This window comes from Arvicola amphibius, chromosome 9 (genome assembly GCF_903992535.2).
Source record: "Arvicola amphibius chromosome 9, mArvAmp1.2, whole genome shotgun sequence".
NCBI classification, from domain to species: domain Eukaryota; kingdom Metazoa; phylum Chordata; class Mammalia; order Rodentia; family Cricetidae; genus Arvicola; species Arvicola amphibius.
In genome coordinates, this window is record NC_052055.2 from 63,796,809 (window position 1) to 63,811,022 (window position 14,214).

The following is a 14,214-nucleotide window of genomic DNA, read 5'->3' on the forward strand; positions in this document are numbered from 1 at the left end:
AAAAAGAAATTACTGAGGCGCCATCAACTGCGACCTCAGAGGAACTCTGCAGCACAGGCTGTAACTGCACAGAGTGGACTAAGAGGTGAGAGATCAGTCAGCCAACTGGGAACCCCACTCTCTAGGAGTTCAGTCCCAGGGCAAAACCCCAGGCCCCTACCCCACCTGCATCAGCTTCACTAGCCAGCCAGCAGGCAAGCTTCCTACAGGTAGGCTGCTTCAATACACCCCATCCATCAGACCCTGTAAGCTACAAGGCCCACTCCAAACCCAAATCCACCCATCCCCTGCGACCTCAGAGGAACTGAAGCACAGGTTGCAAACTGCACAGAGCAAACAAAGTGGGTCAAAAGAAACCTCAGCGGCTCCCTGAGACACAGAGACTGCACAGAGCAGACTAAGTGCAGCTCCCTAAGACACAGACAGCAACTGCAAGAATTGGAACAGAGGCCAAGACACTGTCGGCTCCAACAGAAGAAGAAATGGGTAGGCACCAATGCAAAAATTCATTCAAAAATCTTAAAAAGCACATGGTAATGTCAGAACACAATGGTCATACAACAGGAAGACCTGATGATCCTAACCAAGAAGCAGAAGAAAATGATCTTAAATATATTTTTATGAAGATGATAGAGACTCTTAAAGAGGAAATGAAAAAAAATTCCTAAAATTATTGAAGAAAAAGACAAACAAAAACTTGGAAGAATCAATAAATATCTTAAAGAAAGGCAAGGAAGCAAAGAAAAAGCAAACAGGTGAAGGAAACAGTTCAAGATTTGAAAACTGAAAGAGGCAATAAAGAAAACATAAATGAGGAAATTCTGGAAATGGAATATCTTGGTAAATGAACAGAAACTACCAATGCAAGCATAAGAACAGAATACAAGAGATGGAAAAGAGAATCATAAATGTTGAAGATACTATAAAGGAAATAGACTCATCTATCAAAGAAAACTCTTAACACAAAACATCCAGGAAATCTCAGACACCATGAAAAGACCAAATCTAAGAATATAGGGATAGAGGAAGTAGAACTCCAGCTCAAAGGCAGAGAAAATATATTCAACAAAATCATAGAAAAAAATTTCTAACCTAAAGAAGAATATGCCTGTGAAAGTACAAGAAGCTTACAGAACACCAAATAGATTGAACAAAAAAAAAGTCCCCTCGCCATATAATAATGAAAATGCAAACATACAAAATAAAGAATATTAAGAGCTGCAAAGAAAAAAAGCCAAGTAACATATAAAGGCAGACCTATCAGAATTATATCCGACTTCTCAATAGAACCATGAAAGCCAGAAGGACCTAGACAGATGTGCTGCAGTCACCAATAGACCAAGGATGCAAGTTCAGACTACTAGACCCAACAATACATATACTCACTATCAATAGAGAAAACAAAATATTCCATGACAAAACCAGATTTAAACAATACCTACCCACAAATCCAACCTTACAGAAAGTACTGGAAGGAGAACCTCAACCCAAAAATACTAATGGCACCAGCAAAGACACAGGCAATAGGTAACTTCCCACCAACAAACCCCAAAGAAGGGAAACACTCAACCACTACCACTCGAAAAATAACAGGAATCAACAACCACAGGTCACTAATATCTCTTAATATCAATGGACTCAATTCGCCTATATAAAGAAACAGGGTAACAGAATGGATACAAAAGCAGGATCTATCCTTCTGCTATATACAAGAAACACACACCTCAACCTCAAAGAGAGACATTACTTCAAAGAAAAAGGAATGGGAAAAGATTTTCCAATCAAATGAACTTAAGAATAAGCAGATATAGCTATCTAACAAAATAGATTTAAAACTAAAATCAATAAGAAGAGATGAAGAAGGACACTTCATACTCATCAAAGGAAAAATCCGTCAAGATGAAGTCTCAACCCTGAACATTTATGCCCCAAATACAAGAGCACCCACATATGTAAAAGGAACATTACTAAACCTTAAATCGCACATCAAACCCCACACACTAATAGTAGGAGACTTCAACAAACAATTCTCACCAATGGGCAGGTCAACCAGACAGAAATGTAACAGAGAAGTAAGAAAACTAACAGATATCATGACTCAAGTGGACATCTACAGAACATTTCACCCAAACACAAAAGCATATACCTTCTTCTCAGCACCTCATAGAACCTTCTGTAAAACTGATCACATTCTCGGTAACAAAGCAAACCTCAACAGATACAAAAACAATTAGAATAACCTCCTGTATCTTATCGAATCACCAGGGTTTAAAGTTAGAATTCAACAACACCATTAATTACAGAAAACTCATGGAAATTGAACAGTGCTCAGTTAAATCATCCTGTTGTCAAGGAAGAAAGAGAGAAAGAAATTAATACTCCTAGAATTCAAAGAAAACTAAGGCACAATTTACCCAAACCTATGGGATACTATGAAAGCAGTGATAAGAAGAAAGTTCATAACATTAAGGCCCTACATAAAGAAAGTGAGAAATCTCACACTACTGACTTAACAACACACCTGAAGTTCTAGAACAAAAAGAGGCAAGACTCACCCAGGAGGAGTAGAAGACAGGAAATAATCAAATTGAGGGCCAAAAATCAATAAAATAGAAACAAAGAAAAGAATACAAAGAATCAATAAAACAAAGAGCTGGTTCTTTGAAAAAAAATCAACAAGATTTTTAGACAAACCCTTATCTAAACTAATCAAAGGCAGAGAGAGAAGATCCAATCAACGAAATCAGAAATGAAAAGGTGGATATAACAACAGACACTGAGGAAATCCCATCAATAATTAGGTCATACTACAAAAACCTGTATGACACAAAATTGGAAAATGTAAAGTATATGGACAATTTTCTGGATAGGTATCAATACAGAAAATTAAATCAAGATCAGGTGAACAAAATAGACCTATAACCTGCAAGGAAATAGACGTTGTCATCAAAGCCTCCCAACTAAAAAAAAAAAGCCCAAGGCCCGATGGTTTTACCACAGAATTTTTACCAGAAATTCAAAGAAGAGGTAATACCTATACTCCTCAAATTGTTCCACTATTAGAAACAAAGGAACATTGCCAAACTCTTTTTATGAAGCTACAGTTACCCTAATACAGAAATCACAAAGACTCAACCAAGAAAGAGAATTACAGACCAATCTCACACATGAACAATGATGCAAAAATATTCAGTAACATGGGGCAAATTGAATACAAAAAACACATAAAAAAAATCATCCACCATGACCAAGTTGGCTTCATCCCAGAGATGTAGAGATGGTGCAACATATGAAAATCTATCAATGTAATACACTATATAAATAAACTGAAAGAAAAAACCATATTATCATCTCACTGGATGATGAAAAAAGCATTTGATAAAATCCAACACCTCTTTATGGTAAAGGTCTTGGAGAGATCAGGGATACACGGAACATATCTAAAACAAATTAAAGCAATATACAACTAGCTGACAGCCAACATCAAATTAAATGGAGAGAAACTCTAAAGGATTCTACTAAAATCAGGAACAAGACAAGGCTGACCACTCTCTCCATATCTATTCAATACAGTTCTTGAAGTTCTGAATAGAGCAATAAAACAAGAAAAGGAGATCAAGTGGAAACAAATTGGAAAGAAAGAAGTCAAATTTGTTATTTGCAGATGATATGATAGTATACATAAGTGAGCCCAAGAATTCTACCAGGAACCTCATACAGCTGATAAACACCTTCAATAATGTGGCAGAATACAAGATCAACTTAAAAAAATCAGTAGCTCTCCTATATATGAAATGATAAAGAAGTTGAGAAATAAATCAGAGAAACATCACCATTTACAATAACCACAAATAACATAAAATATCTTGGGGTAACAATAAACAAACAAGTGAAGAATTGTTGAACAAGAACTTTACATCTTTGAAGAATGAAATTGAAGAAGATCCCCCATGCTCTTGGGTAGGTAGATCACATAGTAAAAATGGCCATCTTCCCTAAAGCAATCTACAGATTCAACATAATCAAAATCAGCACAATTCTACACAGACCACAAAAGAACAACATATGGAAAAACAAAAAACCCATGATAGCCAAAACAATCCTGCATAATAAAGGAACTTCTAGCGGTATCACCATCCCTCTATCAAGCTCTATTATAGAGCTACAGTAATGAAAACAGCCTAGTACTGGCATAAAAACAGACAGGTTGACAATTAAATCAATTGAAGACCCAGATATCATTCCACATGCCTTTGAACCACCTGATTTTTGGCAAAGAAGATACAATGTAAAAAAAAAAGCATCTTCAACAAATGGTGTTGGCATAACTGGATGTCAGCATGTAGAAGAATGCAAATAGACCCATATCTGTTCCCACGCACAAATTCAAGTCCACATGCACTAAAGACTTCAATATACATCTTATCACACTGAACCTGATAGAAGAAAAAGTGGGAAGTAGCCTTCAATGCATAGGCACAGTAGACTACTTCCTAAATATAACCTCAGTAGCGCAGACACTAAGAGCAACAATAAAGAAATGGGACCGTCCTGAAAATGAGATGCTTCTGTAAAACAAAGGACACAGTTAATAAGACAAAAAGCCAGCCTCCTGAATGGGAAAGATCTTTACCAGTTCCACATCAGACAGAGGACTGATCTCCAAAATATATAAAGAACTCAAGAAATTAGACATCAAAATATCAAATAAAAATCAATTTAAAATGGAGTACAGCCAGGCAGTGGTGACGCATGCCTATTAAATCCCAGCACTTGGGAGGCAGAGGCACGCAAATCTCTGTGAGTTCAAGGCCAGCCTGGTCTACAAGAGCTAGTTCTAGGACAGGCTCCAAAAGCTACAGAGAAACCCTGTCTCCAAAAACAAAAACCAAAAAACAAACAAAAAATGGGGTACAGATCTAAACAGAATTCTCAACAGAATGGCTGAAAGACATTTAAGGAAATGTTCAACATCCTTAACCATCAGGGAACAGCAAATCAAACGACTCTGAGATATCATCTCATACCTGTCAAAATGGCTAAGATCAAAAACACTGATGACAGCTTATGCTGGAGAGGATGTGGATGAAGGAAACACTCCTCCATTGCTGGTAGGAGTGCAAACTTGTACCACCACTCTGGAAATCAGTATGGCGGTTTCTCAGAAAATTGGTAATCAAGCTACCGCAAGGCCCAGCAATACCACCACTCTTGGGCATATACTCCAAAGGATTTTCAACCATACTACAAGGACATTTATTCAACTATGTTCATAGCAGCATTCTTTGTAAAACCAGAACCTAGAATCAACCTATATGTCCCTCCATTGAAGAATGGATAAAAAACAAATGTGGTACACAATGGAGTACTACTCAGAGGTAGAAAACAATGACATGTTAAAATTTGCATACAATGGATGGAACTAAAAAAAACATCCTGAGTGAGGTAACCCAGATTCAGGAAGATGCACATTATAATGTACCCACTCATAAGTGAATACTAGCTGCGAAGCAAAGGATAAGGAGGCTATAGGCCCACGACCCCAGAGAAGCTAAGTAACAAGGAGAACACTAAGAGAAACATAGATAGATCCCCTGGGAAGGGAAATAGACAAGATCTCCTGACAAAATCAGGAGCATGGGAGTTGGGAGAAGAGGGAAGGCGAAAAAAAGAGGAGGAAGGAAGAAAGGGGGAAGGGGGGAGGAGAACTAGAGGGAATGGGATGGTTGAGATGTGGGAAAGACGAAATGGGAAGAAGGAAGAGATATCTTGATTGAGGGAGCCACTGTGAACTAGTAAGAAACCTGGAACTAGAGAAATTCCCAGAAAATCCACAAGGGATGACCCCAGCTAAGACCCTAAGCAATAGAGAAGGTGCCTGAACTAGCCTTGCCCTGTAGTCAGATGGATATTATCTTAAAATGTTATCATAGAACCCTCATCCAGCAACTGATGGAAGAAGCAGTTGCAGAGAACCATAGTGGGAGCATTGGGCTGAGCTCCCAAGACCAGTTATAAACAGAGAGAGAATGACGAATATGAGCAAAGAGGTCAGACCATGATGGGGATCCCCACTGAAACAGCTTACGTGAGCTAATGGAAGCCTACCAACTCCAGCTTGACAGCAAGGAAATCAGTATAGGAACCAAACTAGGCCCTCTGAATGTGGGTGACAGTTGTATGGCTGGGGCAGACTGTTGGGCCACTGGCAGTAACACCAGAATTTATTCCTACTGCTTAGCTCCTATTCTCTCTGGAGGGATACCTTGCTCAACCTAAATATAGTTTGGTCCTGCCTCAAAGCAATGTGCTAGACTTTGTTGACTGCCCATGGGAAGCCTTAAACTTTCTGAGGAGTGGATGGGAATGTAGGATGGGGGTGGGAAAGGGGTAAGGTGGAGGGAGCAGGAGGAAAGAAGGAAGTGAGAACTGGATTTAGCATGTAAAATGAGAAAAGATAATTAAAATTTAAAAAAGATTACAGGATATAAAATTTTTAAAAAATTACAGAGGCCAAAGCAATTTTTGTAATCTACTTACCTGAATATAGTGGACACATCTGAATTCTCACTGTATCTTTGCATTATCAAATTTTTTGAAAAGGAACTGATTAGCTGGGTATGGAACACTGCTATCCCAGCACCCAGGAGACTGAGGCAGAAGAACTGAGAGTTTAGGAACAGCCTGGATTTCAAAATAATACTCTGAGTTAGAGGGTCCTGAATTAGGACAAAGTATAATGGTATATCATAAAAATGTCACAATGAGTCTCATTGCTCTATGCTAAGCTACATTTAGTCACCAAGAGGAGAGCCGCAGCTGCGCTCCCAGGTCTGTGGTTTACCATGGCCGTGGATAGAAATCACTTTTCCACTTTAATACCTTGTAACCACACCGCCTACCTCTTCAACTCTCACCACACCGAGCACCCCTGTGTCAGGGCAAACACTAGAGGTTTACATGCTGAAATTTACTAATTTTTATCTTGTGGGTTTTTGGGGGGGAGGCTGATTTTAGTTTGTTTGTTTGAGAAAGGGTTTCTTTACATATTTCTGTACTAACCTAGAATTCACTATTTAGACCTTGCTGGTTCTAAACTCATTGAGATCTGCCTGCCTCTGCTTCCGTTTTTGCCTGGTGTGTGTGTGTGTGTGTGTGTGAGAGAGAGAAGAAGAGAGATGGAGAGGGAGAGGGAGAAGAGATCGATGAGAGAGAGAAAGAGAGAGAGAGAGAGAGAGAGATTGTCCAGCTGTAATAGTGAGAATGTTTAAAATCCATTCTCTTGGCAGTTTTTCAAGCATACAATACATGAAGAACCATCACTTTTTCTTTTCTTTCTTTCTTTGCTTTTTTTGTTTTTGTTTTGTTTTTTGTTTTGCTTGTTTGTTTTGTTTCAAGACAGGGTTTCTCTGTGTAGCCCAGGCTATGCTGGAACTCACTCTGTAGACTAGGCTTGCTTTGAACGAGGAGATCCACCTGCCCCTGACTGAAGAGGACTAGGATTAAAGGCGTGACCTATACTGCTTAGCTTCTTTTTTTTTTTTACTTTTTTTTTCTTTCTTTCTTTCTTTTCTTTCTTTCTTTCTTTCTTTCTTTCTTTCTTTCTTTTTTTTTTTTTTTTTTTTTGGTTTTTCAAGAAAGGGTTTCTCTATACCATTGGAGCCTGTCCTGGAATTCACTCTGTAGATCAGGCTGGCCTCAGACTCACAAGAGATTTGCCTGCCTCTGCCTCCCAAGTGCTGGGATTAAGACGTGAGCCACTACCACCTGGCTTTCTTTTTCTTAAAAAAATATTTCTTTGGTATGTATGTTTGCCTGCATGTATGTATGGGTACCATACACCTGCCTGTTACCCAAGGAGTACAGAAGAAAAGGCAGGTACCATGGCATTAACATTAACAAACATTGATGAGCTGAGAATTGGACCTTGGATCCTCTAGTAGAGCAAATATTGCTCCAACAATGTCCCCAGTCCTAGGACCATGTCTTAAAAACCATGCCTTCTTAGGACTAGTATGGTTTCGTGCTGCACTTGCCTAACATGTTTTAGGCCCTGAGTTCAAACCTCATCAGCCACACAAAGAAAAACAGCTTTACAAAACAAAAGAATCTAAGAATGACTGCTTACATCAAAAATCTTCTTTAGAAAAAAAGAACTGAAGAGACAGCTCAGCCTAGCTGCTCTTCCAGGATCAAATTCAATTCCTAGCACCCACACAGAGGACCCAATGCCCTCTTCTGGCCTCCATAAGCACCAGGCACACAGACATATAAGAAAGCAAAACATCCATATACATAAAATTAATAAATCTAAAAAAGTTTTACTTTTTAAGATTAAGGGTTTCTATTAGTAATAAGTGGTTCTTCAGGGCTTAGTACAAGTTGCTTATCAGTGAACAGTTCTGCCTTGCAGTTAGAGTGCTGGTGTGACTGGGGAATCACTAAGTGCCCGGAGTCCAGAGATAAGCTCAGTATCTCCAGTTCTAGCAACAGACCCAAAAAATGAGAAGTGTGGTTTAAATGTGAAATCCTCACATTTAAATCCATTGATTTTAATCCATTGATGTGTTTGAACACTTGCAAACCAAAACATACCCTTTCTCCCCTTAATCACTTTGAAAGATGTCACAGCAAGGATACAGTAACTCAGGCAGTGATCTTAGGGTGACAGATGTGGTTGCATGAATAAGGCCATGTTAGACTACCCTGGGAATAGACAGGGCCGTCTGGAATTTAAGGAATGAAGTGGCTCTAGAAGGCGACAAGGAATGACTGAATCCGGTGACTGATGGGGAGGAAGGACAGTTGTCGTTTAGATGACATGTCACACATAGAGGCCAATTTGCCTTGCTGTGTGGTACCCTTATGTTATTGCAGGTTCCAATAGACTGACATTTGGGAAGAAGCTACCTGGTGATGGGAATTTAGTGAGACGAGCAAAGAATGAGAAGCACACATATAAAAACCCAAGGCTGGGTGTGGTGTCAGGGACCATTTTCCTAAGGATGGATTTGTCAGGGACCATCGTCCTTACAGCGATAGCAGAGGTCATTGCCCTAAGGATGTTTACGGAGATCCCACCCTTCATCCCAAACTATCTTGAGAGCTATCCGTTAATGGAACCCACCCCTTACTCCAATGCTAATGGATCACATCTGTTAAGGGAACCCACCCCTTACTCCAATGTTAATGAATCACATGCTTCGGCTTACAACAGGTGCTGGCTGATGACCTTCAGTTACCCCGGCAGAGTTCCTGCCTACCCCTACCTCCACCCCGTATTCAAGGGTATATAAGCTGTAACTTTCACCCCAATAAATGGAGACCTTGACAATAGAATCTTGCTTGGTCTCCATTCCTCTTCTTCAGCCCATGTCTTGCAGGTTAGCGCCCCTTCAGAGGACCCTGAATAGCTGACCCTGCCGGCGGGGTTACAGTGGCGCCTGAACAGGGACCCTGAAGTACGGCCAACTAAAACGGACGACGCCAACATAAACGGACGACGAGGTGCAGTCCCAGGACAGAGAAAATAAGGTCCTGACCAGCTGTGATACTCGGACAGGTCTGCAGAGGAAGGAGGGCGCCAGGTTCGTTGTCGTCTATAGGACTGGGACAATCGCTTCCAAAGGAAGAGAAATTCATAGAGGAATTTCAACAGTAACTTAGGGAGAGAGGAGTAGAGTTAAAAAGAGAGATATTTAGCTGAATTCTTTTGTTTTATAGATGAAAATGCCCTCCTGCTTAATTTTAACCAGCCCAGAAATCCATCCCCAGACATGGGCAAGGTAGGGAAAAATCCTAGTAAAATGTTAAAAAAATGGAGACCCATGCTGGAGGCTGTCCTCAGTTACTGAGCCTTATTAGAGATGTAGCCATAGAGAAAGAAATGTAGAAAAGCGGGACAAAAGTTAAATAGGGAGTAAAACCTTTGTAAATAAGTTATAATGGGATAAGGAAAGTTATTCAGTAAATAAGTTATAATGGGAATAAGGAAAGTATTCAGTATATATGTGTGGTAACTCAAGGGTGTAAGAAATGGAGCAGGAGGACAATGGCAGAGTTTATTGAGAATCAGTAAGCATGATAGATGTAGAATTGCAACTTTTATTGCATGCTAATGAGTAAAAAAGGTAAAGAAAAAAATGATTTTTGTGAGGAGCCACGTGCACACAGTCAGCTAACCTAACTCACCTGCAGGTAAAAAGCAAGCAGAAACAAGAGTAAGTTTAGAGAGCAAATTTAACCTCACACAGTCTATAGAACAGAGGAGAGGATTCAAAAAATTCTAATTTTATGATTACAAGTTAAAATAAAAAAGATAGTTAAAAATCCGCCCTCCAGAGCTCGGGAAGTGCAGTCTAACACTAACAGTGACAAAGTGAGCCTGTGTTCTAACCCCTGCCGTGCGGCGCAGCTTCAGCTAAAGGAAAAAGGACAGGTTTAAATTAAGGAGCCTCTGAGATAAGCAGGTTGAAATCCTTCTTTTCCATTCACGATTTTGCTTCTTTGTCAAAACTCTGTTGTTTGTATGGCAGGGTGAATTTGTATCCAAGGTGGATTGATTTAGTACTGGTGGTAAAGTTTAAAGTCAGAGATTGTAATGCATTCTGAAGTTCCTTGATTGTACAGGATTTTAAGATTGTTTAGGCTATCCTAAGTTTTTGTGAGTTCTGTGAGAAATGTTGCTATAATTTTTAATGGACTTTACACTGAATCTGTAGATTGCTTTCAGTGAGATTGTCAGTTTTGCTGTGTTTCTTCTACCTTCCCAAGAAAATAGGAGATCTTTTATTTTCTAATGTCTTAATTTTTTCTTAGAGTTAAGTTCTTATCATACAAGTTTTTTCCATTTGTATGGCCCGCTCTTGGTTGGAAGTCGAGTTATCTCAGCTTGTGGTCCTTTCCTGCTGCCACCTGTGCTTCAGGGTGGACTGCTGAGACTCAGGCTCTTACTAAATTTATCAAGGGCCAGAGTTATACTCTAACAAATGATAATGGTTAAAAATAAAAAACATTTACTCCTTCACAAGCAGAGATGACAGGACCCATCAACTTTCTGTCCTGCTTGCTTAGAGTTACTCCAAGATATTTTATGGTATTTATGGCTATTTAAAAGGATGATGTTTCATCCTAGGTGTAAAATAGATACATTTGGGTTGTTTTCCGATTCTTACTATTATAAAGTAATTCTGCTGTAAGCATAGCTGAGCACATGTCCCTGTTTGGTATGGTTTAAACAACTTTTGTATTTAAGCCCAAAAGGGGTATTGCTGAGTTTCAAGGGTAGATAGTTGCCTAATTTTAAAAATAACCATACTATGATCCAAAAGCGGCTGTGCTAGTTTACACTTCCAGCAATGGAGTTTTTTCTTTACCCACATTTTCTTAAGTATAAGTTGTTAGTAAATAATTTTTAATCTTGGTCATTTTTACAAGGATAAGATGAAATCTCATAGAGTTTTGATTTGCATTTCTCTAATGGCTAAGGATGTTATGTTTGAGCATTTTTTTTAAAATGTATCTTAGGCATTTTTAAGTTCGTCTCTTGAGAGTTTCAGTTTGTCTGTAACAAATATTTTTATTGGATTAATTTTTGATAACTAATTTCCTGAGTATTCATATATTTTTAAAATGGGTTTATGATAAGTAAAATCTTTTCCCATTCTATAGGCTGATATTATGTTTGTTATACAAAAAGTTTCTCAATTCAGGAGATATAGTTATTGTTTTCTCCCAATGTTTGTGCCACTGAGGCTGTGTTTATGTGGCAAAGTGTACTTCTAATTTTTTCTCTGTGAGGTTCATATAATTTTTTATGTTGAGGCCTTTGACTCATTTTAAAATTTGAGTTTGTACATGGAGATAGATGTGGATCTATTTTTATTCTTCTACATGTCAATCATTAGTTTAAAATGCTTCCCTTTTTTTCCATTTTCCTATCTGCTAGCAGACTTACAACTTAAAAGGAAGATAGCTTTACAAACTTTAATTAATATACAATGGGTAAAGCCCTAGTTATAATATCTTATGAGAGATATTAGAGCCAATAGGGAAAATTCTTACAAAAAAACAATGAGCCAATTTCAATAGAGAGCTTAAAAAGCTGCCTAACAGGTACTCACACAAATAAAGTATACAATAATGTACAATACATATATTAAAGTATGATTTCAGCTATGGCAATTGTGGTATTAAGTGTAAACTTATTCAACACAGTTTTATGAAAAAGCATCAAATGCTGCTTTTGGGTAAACCTTCCAGTTTTGCCATTTAAGATATAAAGGCTTAATTAGAGCAGAAGCCACCCTTATAAAGGTAGAAGAAGCTATCTCTCAACAAGGCTCAGGATATTTTGATCCTGAAAAATACCTTTATTTATGACATTTGCCACTGATTATATGCCATCAGGGCTCCCGTGGCAAGAGGAGCAGCCGCTTCTTTGGATACATGCACCTGCTACCTCAATCCAGGTTTTTGCCCTTCTATTCCTTTTTAGGTGAAGCATACCAATCTCTAAATTAATGGCACAAGAGACCCTTTACCCCATACAAGGCAATGCCAAGACCGTATTGGCCCATGCTCTCTTTGTGCTTAATTTCCTAACTTTGGACAATCAAGGCAGTCCACTGCAGACAGATTGTGGCACCCTTCTACACCCAATCTACTTATGCACAAGCCCTATGGAGGACCCCCTGTTGGGAGTCTGGGCTGGCCCTGACCCTATGCTTATTTGGAAAAAGGCCATGCATGTATTATGATACCAAGGCTCTCTGAAAGCACCTTAAAAAGTTGCAAACAGATCCTGATGCGAAACAGATCTGACATAACATCAAGCTGATCTTTAACTAACGCAAGGTAAAAAAGCCCTTGCAATGCATTATAAGAAAAACCCAACCTATATATATTTGGGGTCGAGGATATGTTTGGTGCCTTGTTTCAACAGAAAGAAAATAAGCTGGACCTGATGATGTCATAGCTTGCAGACAACCCCATGGAGGAGTTCAAGGAGAGAGAGTTGGAGGAAATCCTTACCCAGGTCTTCCCTGCCCCATGGAGAGAAGTGCCTGATAGGAGAACCTGCTATGCCACTCTACACATCCTCCTCCAGAGAACTCAGCTGAAGCAAGATCTGCTTCAGGTAGCTGAATCCAGCTCACCACACCAGGAATCCCACCCTGCCCTGAAGCACAAACGCTGAGATGCTTCCAGACCTGAGACGCAGACACAGATGCCCTGCTGAATGACCTGACCATTGGTGACTACAATTTTCTGCAGTTGAATTCTATTTGCTTTGGAGCTAAGACGCAGACTAAACATCTGACTGTTTTAATCTTGGGGACACAAACAACTCATTTGATTAAAATCTTAACTCCTCTTCACTTAAGAAGGGGAAAGAGTGGGATTTTAACTGTTGCTCAGAGACTGGTGTTTTGATATAACAATGTCTGTCATTGTACTCTTACTGGAATTGACCTAATGATATTTGTAACTGCTTATAGATGTTGGGAAAAAGTTTGACACACCCTGTAAAATGTTTGAGTTTAATGCATATGTTTAAAAATTTTTAGATTTTGCCACCATAAAACCCAGAGATATGTGTGTCTGTCCACGATAGGCATAGACACCAGCAAAAAGGGTGCGAGGCACAGCACTGCAGGGAGAGGACCATGCATTCTGTCTCTCTACCCTTGTTTACAGACTCCAAACCCTTTAGACCTTTGGAATCCCTGAAAAAAATTTTTGGCAAGCAGCACTCGTAATCTTATTGTTGGAGTAGCACTTAGGAAGGAGTTTATACCTAGGCCAGACTAAAAGGTGAATACTGGGTTTGGAAGGTACCTTTCTTCTTGTCCAGAGATGGAGTCATTGGTGTCCAAATTATATCTTTTATACCTTTTGTTTTAGAAAGCTCCTTGCAGTCTTTTCATTATAATTGGGCAAAGGCCCAATGACGGGAATATTGTGGAGCCCTCCCCTGAACACACATCATACAGAGGCCGTACAGGCCGGCTCAACATGGCATGATGTCAGGGTTGAGGGATTGCCCTCCACAAGCCTAAGACAGGGGACCCTGCAGTCAAAGACCTGCTTACTTTGGTCTTTGCTAGATACCTTTTTGAGGAGCTTCAAGGACGGGGCAACTGATGGCGGGACCGCCCCCCAACCTAAGACAGGGGCCCTGGAACCCTATGACGGGTAATGGGGAGAAAAACC

At 39.4% G+C, this 14,214-nt stretch overlaps 1 protein-coding gene across 1 annotated transcript in view; it reads right to left on the reverse strand.

Moving 5' to 3' along the window:
- Positions 1-14,214, reverse strand: part of Kat2b (lysine acetyltransferase 2B) — a 154,837-nt gene that overhangs the window by 87,564 nt on the left and 53,059 nt on the right.